The following is a 12061-nucleotide window of genomic DNA, read 5'->3' on the forward strand; positions in this document are numbered from 1 at the left end:
GTTTAGAGGATTTGGAAATGAATTTTGATTAGATCATGTTGGTATCGGGACTGTATTTTTATTCTAGCGCCTGGTACAGGTCTTATATGTGATTTAAAATAATTTTGTGATGTTTGGTAAGAAACGGATGTCATTTGATGTGATTCGGACATTAAATGCAAAATTCGATGTTTTAAGAAGTTTGAAATAATTCATTGATTTTGAGGTTTAATTCGATGTTAATGATGTTATTTTGGTGATTTGATCGCACGGATAAGTTTATATGATGTTTTTGAGTTAGTACATATGTTTGGTTGGGAGTCCCGAGGGCTCGGGTGATTTTCGGAAGCTTTTAAACTCTTAAAAAGCCAGGTTTTCAGTTGTTGGTGTTCTAGTATATTCTTCTTCGCGTTCGCGGGAGGACCCACGCGAACGCGGTGAGTTAATTATGTTGAAGGAAATTCCTTCTACGCGAACGCGAGACCCAGGTCGCGAACGTGAAGCTTTGGGGGGTTTTCCCTTCGCGGGCCTGGTATCGTGAACGCAAAGGCTTATGGCCTGGTCAGGGGAGAGGAAAACTTATACCTACGCGAACGCGACCACCTGGACGCGAACGCGAAAGCTCGAGGAGTTACTTCTCTGCGAATGCGAGCCGTCTTCCATGAACACGAAGGTCTGTCAGACCTAACTCATCGCGAATGCGATGACCAAATCCGCCCAGTTATTTTAAAAGTCCAGAAACAGAATGTATTACGAGATTTAACCCATTTTTCACAAACTTCTTCTTCTCCACACCTCTTGGGCGATTTTTGAAGAACTTCTTCACCATAACCTCTTGGGTAAGTAATCTTTGACTTGTTTTCTTCCATTTTTATCAACACCCACTAGATTTCTAGGCCTACAATATAAGATTAAGGGTAGAAAATTAGGGATTTGGGTAGAGTTAGGGCTTTTTGATTATTTGAGAATTTGACCTCATTTTGGAGTCGGATTTCAAAACAAATTATATATTCAGGCTCATAGGTGAATGGGTGATCGGGTGTTGGTCCGAACCTCGTGTTTTGACCAAGCGGGCTCAGGGTCAATTTTTGGATATTTGGGAAGAATGATTAGGAAGCTATAATTAAGTATTGGAATTAGATTGTATAGCATTTATTGATGTTATTAAGTCGATTGTGTATAGATACGATTGATTTGGAGCCAAATTCGAAAGGAAAAGCGATGTTTGAGGCTTGAGTTGGCCGTGAAGTTCGAGGTAAGTGTTTGGACTAACCTTAGCTTGAGGGATTAGGAGTTGTGTCCAATTTGCTATTTGTTTCTTGTTGAGTACGACGTATAGGCATGGTGACGAGTATCTATACGTTGGTGTCGAGCATGATTGTGAGTCTTATATTGTGATTTTCATGACTTCGTTGTATTATTCATGTCTTGGTGAGGATTTTCATTTGTTGTGTAAAGTTGTGGAAAGAATTGTGACCTATGAACATTGAGGAGCGTTGGCTCCAGTTGTATAACGAATTGTGAATGTATAAGTGATAATTGAACCTTTATAGCATTGTCTCGAGTTGTGAAGTGAATTGTGAAGAAAAAGTGAGAAAGAGAAGAGATCATTATGTTGTCCCCTTGCCGGGCTAGTGTTGAGTTGTGGTTCCCTTGCATTGTGTTCTGTAATTACGGATGCTTAGGTTGATAACTCTTTGTGTTAGGTAAGGATTATGGTTATTCTCGGGGAACAAGTTTGGTTATAGCTGAGGTAGTTAGATGTTGGAAGAAGTTTGGTTATAGTTGAGGTAGTTAGATGTTGTAACAAGTTTGGTTATAGCTGTTTCTCCCTTGTCGGGACGTAATTACTTATGTTGTCGAATCCCTGGCCGGGATAGTGTAGACATTATTGATCCCTCGTCGGGACTCTTGTTATGATTGTTGTTGATTTTATATGTGGATCGGGTTGCACGCCGCAACAATATTATATGTGGATCGGGTTGCACGCCGCAACAATGTTATATTGGATCGGGTTGCATGCCGCAACAATATTATATGTGGATCGAGTTGTACGCCGCAACAATATTATATGTGGATCGGGTTGCACGCCGCAATAATGTTATATTGGATCGGGTTGCACGCCGCAACATTATTATATGTGGGTTGGGTTGCACGCCGCAACAATATTATATTGGATCGGGTTGCACGCTGCAACAATAATATATGTAGATCGGTTGCACGCTGCAACAATGACAAATAATATAGATCGGGTTGCACGCCGCAACAGTGTTGTTATATATTGGGGTCGAGTTGCGCGCCGCAACAATTATTGATACAAGTGTGCCTAGTTTGGATATTAGTTTCTTTTGTTTTGTTGTGGACTCTAAGCTGCCCTTAGACTGTTACTCTGGATTTACTGTTAATACTGGTATACCCCCGCAGCATGTTTCCCCCTCCCATCTTTACTTGCTTATTCCTTCTTTACTTTCCGCTGCATATTATATAACTGCACAGGTTTATTTGGTAGTCTGGTCCTAGCCTCGTCACTACTTCACCGAGGTTAGGCTAGGCACTTACTAGCACATGGGGTCGGTTGTGCTAATACTACACTTTGCACTCTTTTGTGCAGATCCCAGTGTTGTAGACTTCGGACCGTAGTGAGATTGCTGACTCTTGTTCATCAGGCGACCCGAGGTAGCCTTGCAGGCGTTCGTAGGCCTTGGCGTCTCCTTTCTATCTACCTTCCTGTTTCTTACATGTATTCCCAGAGACAGTGCTGTATTAAATTCTTTCAAACCTTTATTTGTACTATTCTTAGACCGTCTGTGAAACTGTGACACTAGTTCTGGGTAGTCGAGACATCAAACAGTTGTAATAAATATTCATGTTCAGATGGCTTATTGTTTTCTTCCGCTTATGTTAAATTCCGTTGTTTAAATGTTATTTCTTTGTAATTATTAAAGAGAATAAAACTAGTAAAAAGGTAGATGGTTCAATAATTGGCTTGCCTATCTCACATTAGTAGGCGCCATCACGACTCTCGAGGGTGGGAAATCCGGGTCGTGACAGTTTGATTTGGTTTGGTGTTGGAAAAAAACCCCGACCATAATTGGTTTGGTTTGGTTTTAAGTAAAGAAAGTTAAACCAAAATCAAACCAACCCAACGTTACATAGATAGAAATCTTAGATATATTTAATATATAAATATACTTATTGTGATGTAATTTATAAATATTTCTTTATTTTGTTTCATAATTTTATCTTCTAAGGTATTATTTCAAGGTTGGACTTAGAACTTTTGAATGTTCCAATAAGTTTTATAGCCATTAGTATTAGTAATTTAAATAATGCTAACAAAATCCCAAACCAAAATCAAATCAATACTAATGCTAACAAAAAACATTCAATTCAATACTACGAATGACAATGTATTGAATATCTATTTTTTATTTTGCAATAATTTTTGATAAAAATGCATAACCAATTTTTATTTTTTCTTTAGCGTTCAGTCATGTAATTAATACTCCCTTATTAGTCTACTAATTTTAGCATGACTTAGTACTATTAGATTATTTTATTTTTATTATGGCTTTTTAATTAGCAATATTTATAGTACACAATTTTGTTGTCTTTATTGTTGAATATTTTAGGATAATGCCATGACACATCTCATATTTTGTATTATTTTCTTGGAAAATACTTTATATAGTTGTATCTTACTAGGATTAAAGAAATATTTTGAGCCAAGTTATATTTTTTGTTCTACGAAGATTTTATTGAAAAAAAAAACCCGAAACAACTCGAATAACCCGAGAAAAACCGAGATTGAAAAACCCGAGTTTTATTTATTTGGTTTGGTCTTTAGATTAAATAACCCGACACAATTGGTTTGGTTCGGTAATTGCAAAATCCGAACCAACCCGATCTATGTACACCCCTAATGCCAAGTAGATGTATAACTACACAGGTTGAAAAAATGTACCAAACAAAGTATTACTAATGCATAGAGCTAATGCTTGCATTATTTTTTCTAATACCTCCTACCAAACAGCCCCTAAATCTCATCATCGAATATTGCATAAGTAATACAATGTCTAGTCTCTCCTACGAGCAATAATAATTATTGTATAATTTCATACAATATTTGGTTCAGAGGCGGAGCTAGAACAGGACCTAAGGTTCTGTCACGACTCAAAAATTCAACTAGTCGCGATGACACCTAACCCAACTTGCTAGATGAGCCAATTAACAATAATCCAATTCAAATGAGACTTACTAAGAAAATAAATGATGAAACAACTGAAACTTTTATATAAAATCCCAAGGATTGGTAGTACAAATCATGAACTTCTAAGATTTAGAGTTCATAAAGCTAGTATGAATAAAATACATCATCTGTTCGAAATGTACATACACAGATTTTTATAAATCTAAAGCTACCATGAACAAGAGGCGGCTTTAACCGGAATGCAGGTTCATCTTCAATGCCAGCTCCCTCCATACATAGAAACATCAGCTCCAAAATCGGCACGTCAGGTGAAAAAGTGTAGTATGAGTACAACCAACCACATGTAGTCAAAGAGTAACAAAACTAACCTTAGGTTGAAAGCAGTGACGAGCTCGGAAAAACGGTTAGAGTCCAACACCGATAGCCAAGAACAACTCATAACAATATAATAAAAATAGTACATGAAATAACTCAAGATATGATGCTCAGCTCGTTCACATTTACGGAAAATATGCATGCTTTTAAGGTATAATAGTAAAACTCAAATCTTTCACCGAAATCATCGAAATATGGACATATCAAAAAAACTGTGATTTTTTCCAAAAACTATCAACAATCAGATAAGATATTTCATTATCAAATAGCATGAGGAAAGTACATCTCTATGCCTGCATGTCAATGTGCATGTGAAGTCATGAATGTCACAATACCGTTTAGCATGAGAAAATGCATCTTTATGCCTACATGCCAAGTATGCATGTCAAATGTAACGCCTCACAGTGATAACTCTTGTACTTACACTCTCAGAGTACTCAATCACTCTGCACTCGATACACTCAATCATTCGGCACTCGGTACCTACGCTTACTGCTAATATGTCAGACTCCGGAGGGGTCGATCCTGCCCAAGCGCTAGTATAAGCCAACATGGCCTGCTGCGACATGCAGCCCGATCCCATCAATATCACTCATAATCTGGCCATCAGGCCCCAACTCAGTCATTAATCGCTCCAGTCTCTCGGGCTCACAAATCACATGCCAATTAGCCCAAACAACGATAACATGATATGACAACAAATGATAACAGAGACTAAGATATGATATACAAATGAATGAATATGACTGAGCATGTAATTGCAATTTAAGTAAATAACTCAACAATAGATATGACCTCAGTGGGTCCAAACCGAATAAGCATATAGCCTAAATATAATTTCTAACATGATTCACAACTCATACGATCAAACAAGTAGGGAGAACAAGGACGTAACAAGGTATAACAACAAAATAAGTCCGGTCATAGTCTACTAGTCGACTAAAATCATGATTTCCTCAGTGTACGCCCACACGTTCGTCACCTATCATGTGCGTCACCTCAATACATCTTTTATAAGACAGCTCCCAAGGTTAAATACCCTCAAATCCAAATTTAGATAAGTTACTTACCTCGAACAAATCGAATCTAATACCGAGCAAACCAAAACAATTCTCTAGAAATGCCACCTCACGCGTACCAACCTTTAAAAGTCAACCAAAAAGTCAAATCTGAGCCCGTACATCGGAGCCCAACAACCCATTCAATTGCGAGTCCAACCATACTAGTTTCACTAAAATCCAACTCTGAATCTATGTTCAAAGCTCAAAAATGTACTTTATGAAGGTTTAGACAAAAAAATCACAATTTCTCTTTCGAAATCATCAATCAAATGCCAAAAATAAAGATAAAATCATGACTCCTATGAATCTATAGCTCTGATACCAACTTGTAACGACCCAAGTTTTCCCCTCCGTGAACTGTCGTGAAAGCACCTAGTCTTGATGACTAGGTAAGCCTAATATTGCGAAAATAAAATAAAAACACAAAGATAACAGCTAACGCATATAGTTAATAAGCAGAAACGATGCCGCTTGGCATATACAATAATCACTTTTTCCCCAAAACCCGGAATGTCACAATGTCACAAGCTTCTAAGAAGTCCTAACTCTTCTATACATCATTTTTACGGAAAAGAAGAAAATGAACATAGGGGATAGAAGGGGACTCCGAGGTCTGCGGATGCGGCAGATGTACCTTGAAATCTCCTGAAGCAGCAACCACACAGCTAGACTCGAGGCTAATAGCTAGTACCTGGATTTGCACACGGAAAACATGTGCAGAAAAGAGCATGAGTACACTACAATGGAACCTAGTAAGTGCCAAGCCTAACCTCGGTCGAATAGTAACGAGATCAGGTCAGGGCCCTACTTGTATGAATATAATGAAATAAGACAGAAAGAATATTACAGTAAAATTAAATACAGAAATCTAATAGGGATAGAACTCAATGGAAACCAACATCTCAAAACACAGTCAAAGCAACAGGGGGATCTCCCGGGATACCGTCCCGTAGTCCCAAACGTAAAATGTGCAGGGGATCTCCCAGAATACCGTTCCCTAATCCCAAAGTAAATATGCAGTGCTGGGGGATCTCTCAGAATACCATTCTCGTAGCTCCAAAGTAAATATGCAACTCAACCAAACAGAGATAAGAGTTACAACAAGAAACCACAATTTAGACTAAGTCTGATTCAAAGAAGAACGGGAAATTTCTGTAAAACATGCTGCATGGTGTTCAGATAGACAACAAAGGCAGTTAAGGCACGTAAGTATGCTTTCCTAAACTAAACAGGATAGTTACATATACTAGTATTTCTCAATTAAAGGGAAAACATATATATGCTCAATGAAAATGGGGGTTTTCAACAATAGCCCGTGTATGCACTCGTCACCTCACGCACACGGTGGTCACATATCAACCTGTACCAAATTCTAAGGGGAGTTCCCCCCTCCCCCCCACAAAGTTAGGCGAGCCACTTACCTCAAACTAAAGGCCACTCAAAGCTCAATCACAGATTTTCCTTTCAAACACGTCTCCAGAAAAACAATATCTAGCAAATTACCAACCAAATGTTTCAAAATAAGCCTTAAGAATCACTCACGATAACAAAGGACTCAATTTAGGTCATATTGAAATAGTCAATACCCGGGCCCGCTTGGTCCATACCCAAAATTTGGACTAAAATTCGATTACCTATTTACCCCGAGTTTAAATATACAATAGGTTTTGGAATCCGACCTCAACTTAAGGTCTAAATCTCCAAATTTCGAAATCCCTAATTTCTACACAAAAATCCCCAATTCCACCTTGAAAACCTTAGATTCTAGGTTGAAATCTTGTAAAATAAAGTGAAAGATTGAAATAAACTAGTTAAGAATCACTTACCTATGATTTGAGGAAGAAGAAGTCTTTGGAAAATCGCCTCTTGTGTTCTAGGAAAATCGCCTCTTGTGTTCTAGGTTTTGAAAATTTTAAGAATGATTGAAAATTCCCGTCCAAGTCTCATTTACCCAGCTGCAGATGTCGCAAATGCAATCTACGCTTTGCAAATGCAAAGCCCGCAAATGCGAGAAATCATTCACATTTGCGAAGATTCCCACAGTCCTGCCTTCTTCGCAAATGCGAACTAAGCTGACCACAAATGCGATCAAACTATCACAATTGCGAAAGTTGCCTCCCCCTGTCCCCATCGCAAATGCGAAGGAATGTTCGCATTTGCGAACATGAGCTGGCCCAGCTTCTCTTCGCATTTGCAATGAGAAGCCCGCAAATGCGAACTCTTAAGAGATTACAAATGCGATGATTGACCTCGCATTTGCGAGGTCTGAGGCCTGCAACAACAACCAGTAGTGTTCTAAGTGCTATTTTCACTCCGTAGCCTATCAGAAACTCACCCGAGCCCTCGGGGCTCGAAACCAAACATGCACACAAGTTTTAAAAGATCATACAAACTTGTTCGCGCGATCAGATCACCAAAATAACACCTAAAACCAAGAATTAAGCACCAAATCAAATGAAGTTCTCAAGAACACTTTGAAATTTTTATTTTCTCAACCGGACGTCCGAATCACGTCAAACAATTCCGTTTTTCATCAAATTTCACAGACAAGTCTTAAGTATTATATTAAACCTGTATCGGGTTTCGAAACCAAAATACGGACCCGATACCAACACGATCAAACATTAAGAATTTCTTAAAAACCATTGAATTTTCACTTTTTAGACTCTCAATTTTCAACAAAAATTCATAACTCAGGTTAGAAACCTCCGATTCCTTCTGGGCTTACGCCTAGGTCCCATATTTTAGACCCACCGAGACTGTCAAAATACGAATCTGGATCTATTTACCTAAAATGTTGACCAAAGTCAACTCAAATGAAGTTTTTAATCAAAAATTCTTATTTTTATTAACTTTCAACATAAAAGCTTATAGGAAAACACGCCCGGACTGCGCACACAAACCGAAGAGGAATAAAATGAGGTTTTTAAGGCCTCGGAACACAAAATTTGGTTTTAATTCATATCACATTCTCCACCTCTAAAATAATGATTCGTCCTCGAACGGACATAGAAAAGTACATGGGCTAGTAAAAAGGTGGGGATATCTGCTCCGCATGTCCGACTCGGACTTCCAAGTTGCCTCCTCGACCGGCTAACCCAACTACTGAACCTTCACTGATGCAATGTTCTTTGACCTCAGCTTCCGAACCTGCCTATCCAAATTAGCCACCGGCTCCTCAACATAAGGTTGATCCTTGTCCAACTGGACTGAACTGAAATCCAACACATGAGACGGATCACTGTGATACTTCTGGAGCATAGAAACATGGAATACCGGATGAACTCCCTCTAGACTGAGAGGCAAGGCAAGCTCATAAGCACCTCCCCAATGCGCCGCAACACCTCAAAGGGACCAATAAACCTTGGTCTCAGCTTTCCGCTCTTTCTGAATCTCATAACGCCCTTCATAGGCAAAACCCGAAGCAAGACACGCTCTCCAACCATAAATGAAATATCGTGGACCTTCCGGTCCGCATAACTCTTCTGTCTGGACTGGGTTGTGCGAAGTCTATCCTGAATCACTTTAACCTTCTCTAAGGCATCCTGAACCAAGTCCATTCCCAATAATCTAGCCTCGCCCGGCTCGAACCAACCCACTGGGGACCGATACCATCTAGCATACACAGCCTCATATGCTGTCATTTGAATGCTGGATTGGTGACTGTTATTGTAGGAAAATTCCCCAAGTGGAAATTCCCCAAGTGGCAAGAAATGATCCCAAGAACCTCCAAACTCCATCACACACACGCGGAGCATATCCTCAGGAATCTGAATAGTGCACTCAGACTGTCCTTCCGTCTGAGGGTGAAATGTTGTGCTCAACTCCACCCGAGTACCCAACTTATGTCGTACGTCTATCTAGAACCGTGATGTAAACTGTGTGCCCTGATCAGAGATGATAGATACCGGCACGCCATGAAGACTGGCAATTTCGGATATAAACTCGAGCCAGCTACTCGGAAGAATAAACAGTCATCATAGGAAGGAAATGAGCAAGCTTGGTCAGTCTATCCACAATCACCTAAACTGCATCAAACTTTCGCTGAGTCTGTGGGAGTCCAACAATGAAATCCATAGTGATATTCTCCCATTTCCACTCCGGAATCTCTAACTTCTGAAGCAACCCACCTGGTCGTTGATGCTTATACTTCACCACCTCCTGGAAATTTAAGCACCGAGCAACATACTCCACTATATCCTTCTTCATTCTATGCCACCAATAATGTTGCCTCAAGTGTTGATACATCTTTGCGGCACCAAGATGAATAGAGTATCACGAGCTGTGAGCCTCCTAAAGAATCAACTCACACAAACTATCAACATTAGGAATACATAGCTTGTCATGCATCCTCAATGCACTATCATCCCCAATAGTGACTTCCTTAGCATCGCCGTGCTGGACCGTATCCCTAAGGACAAGCAAATGGGTGTCATCATACTGATGCTCCCTGATACGATCATAAAGAGAAGACCGAGAGATCACACAAGCCAATACTCGACTAGGCTAAAAAATATCTAATCTCACTAACTAGATGGCTAAGGCCTGATCATCCAATGCCATGGGCCTCTCTATTGCTGGTAGATAAGCTAAACTCCCCAAACTCTCTGACCGACGACTCAAAGCATCAGCCACCACATTGGACTTCCCCGAGTGGTACAGAATAGTGATATCATAATACTTAAGCAGCTCTAACCACCTCCTCTGACGCAAATTAAGATCCTTCTGCTTGAACAAATGCTGCAAACTCTGGTGATCAGTATAGATCTCACAAGGAGCACCGTACAAATAATGGCTCCAAATCTTCAAGGCATGAACAATAGCTGCTAGCTCAAGATCGTGGACATGATAGTTCTTTTCATGCACCTTCAGTTGTCTGGACGCGTAGGCAATCACCTTACGATCCTGCATTAACACCGTGTCGAGGCCAACTCGTGACGCATCACAATAAACTGTATAAGACCCCGAACCTGAAGACAATACCAATATTGGAGTTGTAGTCAAATCTGTCTTGAGCTTTTGAAAGCTCTCTCCTCACACTCTTCCGTCCACCTGAACGGAGCACCTTTTTGGGTCAGCCTGGTCATGGGTGCTGTAATAGATGAAAATCCCTCAACAAATCGGCGGTAATACCTCACCAAACCAAGGAAACTCCGGTTCTTTATAGTTAAGGACGGTCTGTGCCAACTCTGCACTGCTTCCACCTTCTTCGGATCCACCTTGATCCCTTAACTCGATACCACATGACCCAAGAATGCCACGAAGTCTAACCAGAACTCATATTTTGAGAACTTTGCATATAATTTCTTCTCTCTCAAGGTCTGAAGCACTGTCCTCAAGTGCTGGTCATGATCCTTCTAACTCTGGGAGTATACCAAAATGTCGTTTATAAATACAATGACGAATGTATCAAGATAAGGCCGAAATACACTATAAATCAAATGCATAAATGTTTCTGGGGTGTTGGTCATCCCAAATGAAATGACAAGGAACTCGTAATGACCATACCGAGTCCTGAAAGTAGTCTTCGAGATATATGGCTCCCGAGTCTTCAACTGATGATAACCTGAACGCAAATCAATCTTGGAAAACAATCGGGCACCCTGTAACTGGTCAAATAGGTCATCAATACAAGGCAAAGGATACAGGTTCTTCACTGTAACTTTGTTCAAGTGGCGATAATCAATGTACATGCGCGTAGAACCATCCTTTTTCTTCACAAAAAAGACAAGAGCACCACAAGGTGACACACTGGGCCGAATAAAACCCTTGTAAAGCAATTCTTGTAACTGTTCCTTAAACTCCTTCAACTCAGGAGGAGTCATACGATAAGTGGAAATAGAGATGGGTTGAGTGCCCAGCAACAAATCAATGCCAAAATTAATATCTCTATCGGGCGGCATGCCAGGAAGATTAGCTGGATACACATGGGGGAAATCCCTCACTACTGGGACTGAATCAATTGTGGGGGTATCAATACTGACATCTCTCACATAGACTAGATACGCTTCACACCCCTTCTCAACCATTCGTTGAGCTTTAAGAAAAGAAATAACCCTACTGGGGGCATAATATCTGGCCTAGCCTCCCCCTCTAGGGGGACCTCTACCACCCAACCTCCACCTTGTGATGGCTGAGCAGGTGGGGTGGTAGCTGGTGCTATAATTATAGCCTGAGGATCTGGTGAAGCACGCTGTGGCTAGGAAGACTGTGGAGGTGTACCCCTCCTAAGTCTAAGGCAATGCCTCACCATATGGCGTATGTCGTTTCACTCAAAACAAACTCTGGGAGGACGTGGCGGCTGTAACTGGCTCAGGCCAGGTCTGCTGGACTGACCGCTGATAGCACCCTGTGCAGGAGACACACTAGATATTGGAGGTGCATAATCAGGCTCCTAAGGTCTAAGAGGAGCTAGAATACTGCTGGCGGCTGGAAG

This window comes from Nicotiana sylvestris, chromosome 3 (genome assembly GCF_000393655.2).
Source record: "Nicotiana sylvestris chromosome 3, ASM39365v2, whole genome shotgun sequence".
Taxonomy (NCBI): domain Eukaryota; kingdom Viridiplantae; phylum Streptophyta; class Magnoliopsida; order Solanales; family Solanaceae; genus Nicotiana; species Nicotiana sylvestris.